Source organism: Octodon degus, unplaced genomic scaffold (assembly GCF_000260255.1).
Source record: "Octodon degus isolate 3935 unplaced genomic scaffold, OctDeg1.0 scaffold00527, whole genome shotgun sequence".
Taxonomy (NCBI): domain Eukaryota; kingdom Metazoa; phylum Chordata; class Mammalia; order Rodentia; family Octodontidae; genus Octodon; species Octodon degus.
Window position 1 is genome coordinate 43476 of NW_004525103.1, and position 4181 is coordinate 47656.

Below are 4181 nucleotides of genomic sequence, written 5' to 3' on the forward strand. Positions count from 1 at the left end.
TGGGGACCACAAGAGCTGTGTGGCTTATCAGACCTTGTGCCCCTCTGGCAGCAGCCCTTCAGCACCCCACTGCCAACATTTGAGTGGAGGCTCTGGGGATGCTGCCCTTCCTCTGCACTGAGTGCCTATCAAAAACGACACAGACAGCTGCATTCTTCTGAGGGATTGCAGGGAGCAGAGGCCATGTGGCCTTCCCCGGGGAAGAGCCTGAGCCAGCAAATAAAATTCACTAATCAATGATTTTTTTAAAAAAATTTTTCATGGAAAAGAAATACTTGTTTATTGCAAAAGCTTTTAAAATATGGGAAAGAGTAAAGAGAAGAATAGAAATCTCCCTAGTCTCACTATTCAACAAGACACCAGTCAACATTTAGTGACTGGCCTCTGGCATTTAGTTTGCTCTGTGTGTGTGTGTGTGTGTGTGTGTGTGTGTGTGTGTGTGTGTACATGCTTGCGTGCTCAAACTCATTGTTGTCATTCACTTCCATCTAATAATATGATGAGAAGATTTCACCGTGCCATTAAGCAATTTTTCTATTCTGTGCTTCTTAATGGTTAGAGAGTATTCTAGCAAATGACTATATTGTAACCTTATTTTAATTGGCCTCTTTTCATCGGTATTTGATACATTCTCAAGGTGGATTGTACAGGTTAGCGTCAGCGTCTCTGCAGACTCAGCTTTGCCTGCCTGATTCATTTCCTGCTGCTTACCCTGAGCAGGGAGTGGCCCTGTTGGCAGCAGACGCACACCAGGGCCAGCTCACCTGCCACAGCTTCATGCTGACTTACATTTCAGAATTCCTTGGAGAAGTGGCTGCTTCTCTGGAAATTATTGAAGTTTTGAACCTTTGCCAATTTGTCACAACGTGGCACTCCACTTTGCCTTTCGCAGTTCCTTTGTTGCCTGTGGCTCAGCGCATCTTCCCATGTCTTCCTGTTATTTGTATCTAAATTGCCAGATCTAGTCCTTTCCGCTTAATTTTTATTTATTGTCAAAGTCATGCACACCTTAAGAGTCAACTAATTCCATGAGATCTTCTTGCCCTCCTACCCTCCCACCCCACCTGGATTTTCTGTACTAAGAAACAGCAGCTTGTAACTGCTCCAACTGATTCACTTGACATCTTTGCATCCATAATTCTAAGTAACATCATTATTTTCCTACTTCTCCATTTTTTTCCTTTTTAAAACTTGAGCATTATCTTTTTTATTGTAAAAGACAAGGATTTCACATGTGCCCTCGAGTTCACCCCACGACATCCCCTTGTGCATTGTCTTCTCAGTACATTCATTTTACTCTCTTGGTTTGATCGAGTCTCAGGGTTTACCTAGTTATAAGCATGTAAACACTCTCAAAAGCTGAGCCATACAGCACTATGGTTCTGCATTTTTTTCTACCTTTACATTTTCTTCTGGAGTTAATAGCGAAGTACATCTGCATTTCTTCCTCTTCCTGAGTGCATCTCATTGATCCCAAGCTTCTCCATATTTTCAGACCCAGTGCTTTTTTATTCTTTTCTCAGGTGCACTTTCTCCTTTTGAAGCAATTTCTTTTTGGAGCTTTTTTGCTGCTTTGCTATAGGTTGGTTCACCTTGGAGTCCGCCAGCAGCTTGGGATCTCCGGGCGCTCTCCCTGCACCCCTGACTGCCCTAAGCATCTCCTCTGGGTTTGATCTCTGATGTTGTCCAACCTATCATGTCCTCACTCTTCTTGGGGCACTCCTCTGTTTTACTGGTGTGTGTCCCCTAGCAGTTTCAGAGAAAATGGTCCATGGGAGTAAATTTTTGGAGGCTTTCCACATCTGAATACAAAAGTGTCTACACTGATATCAATAACTTAGCTGGAGGGAAATGAGGGGGCTGGGGAGATGGCTCAGTGAAATAAGTGCTTCCCTGGCAAGTGCAAGGGCCTGAGTTCAATCCCTGGTTCTGCCAAAAAAAAAAAAAAAAAAAAAAAAGAAAAGAAAATAAATAAAGGGAAGTGATAAAAAAATAATAATTTAGTTGGGTATAAAATGAAGTTGGAACTGCCACTCTAATTTTGAAAACATAAATCAGTGCTTTCCACTTCCCATGACTGTTTCTAAGAGCTCATAAGCCTTTGTGATGATAGGGATTTCTATTGTTTTAAAATTTTATGTGCTTATATTTGAATATGGATTCACATTAGTCCATTTCACAGGACCTTTTGATCTCAAAGCCTTCGCCTTCTCCAAGTCCTCTCTTCTCAGCCTACTCTGAGGCCTTGGGAAGGGCTCTGGCCAGCGGGTCAGCAATATGGGGTCCATTCTTCCACTTCAGAATGTCCTTGACTTGAACAACAACTCGGCTAATTTTTCCACATCCATTGATCCTGCCAACATTTTGATTGATGTGCTTTTTTCACTGTTTCCTTAACATTTGTATCTCTTCTCTGTGTTTGTTGTTCTCTTTCTAAGAGAGTTCACTTTTACCTGTTTTTAATATTTTTGCTTTTCCACCTGTAGTTTTTATCGGGCCTTAGACATTGTTCTGTGATAATGTGCAGCGCTTCTTTCATATGCTTGATCCTATCAATGATAAGCTGTCTGAAGATTCTGGATGCCTCCAACCATTTCTAGGTATATGCATATCTAGCCTGCACACTGAGATCCCTGCTGATAAGATATGTGGACACAGACATTACATGTACGTACACGCACACGCACACTCAGCCTGTTCTGTTGTCTACTCTCCATTCCTCTGCTTCACCTTCTCCAAGTCCTCTCTTCTCAGCCTACTCTGAGGCCTTGGGAAGGGCTCTGACCAGCAGGTGAGCAACATGAGGTCCTCGTTCTGTATCCACAGTCTTCCCTTCTTTACAGATTCTCAGCCTGTTGCTTCACGTGGTCCTAGTTTCTTTGCCACATCTAGAGGTGGCTGATGCTGTGCCTTCCTAAAGCTTCAGTGGGTTCCGGGAGTACCTCCCTCAGCTTCCTGGCCCAGCCTTCCTCGTGGTTTTCTTCTCCTCCTGTCCTGCACACTTGTCACGACACAGGCTCCAAGGACAGCACAGGTCAACACCTGCACGCAGGTCACTACTCAACTCACAAGTTCCCTTTCCACTTTTCTCTGCTTGTGAGTCCTCTTTGTATTTTGTAAGTCTTTTTTCAAAATCATATTACCATTGTTCCCTCTCCTCTCCCTTCATTTACCATTCCATTGTGTAAATTATTTTCTTTGCTATTTATTTAATACATTTTATGTTCTAAAATCTATTAATAATTTTTTCCTGATACTTCATATCCATTGAACTTTCTGTTTAGAAAGGCTTTTTTGAAAGAGAATTCATATAAAGAACCAATTTAATGTTTTTCTAAGCCTTCTATATTTGAATCCTGCCTCAATAACCATTAAGAGAAATAACCATGTCACTTCCACATCTGTCACATGGCACTGTACAATTTGCGATGCTTGTTCTGGCTTCCCATTATTACATCAGCTGGTTAATTTTTAGATCAATATTGCTCTGTGTTAATACCTTCCACTGCTGTGATGGATTATGGTTCAACGGCAATAGTCTGCCTTCATTTTAATTTTTCGTAAGTTTCCTGGATAGTCTCATTTGTTCTCTAGATAAACTTCAGTGATATGATAAGTTAAAAATCTTACAGGTTTTTTGTGGAATTTTATAAAACTTTCAATTAGCATAAAGAGGATTGACATTTTAATGGTTTTGCATGATATTTTACAGTTGTGTATTTACATAAATGTTTGTCTTGAATTTCACAAATTTACAATGTGTCATCAAGTTTATTTCAAGAAATGCTCCTTGTATTATAAATTTAGTTCATCTCCTTCGTATTTTCTAACTGGTTATTGGCATGTAGGGATTTATATATTTATATATTTACTGCCTGTCCCATGGAACTTTTACTATTTGTCCTAAAAGCCTTTAGTTGAGTGTTTTGGAATTTCTCTGTAGAATCATTTATATCTGTACAACACAAGCAGTTTATCTTTCATTTTATCTGGTCAGTTTTTCTTGTCTAATAGCATTGGCTGGTTATACAACACAAAAGTGGTAATAACAGGTATGTTTCTAGTTCACTGTTATGTATGGTTACAAATCATTTTGTCAGTCAATATTTTTGTGCTAATGAATATTCATAGTTCATGTATGACTTTAAAATTGTGAATGCACTTAGAATTTTATGAATTAT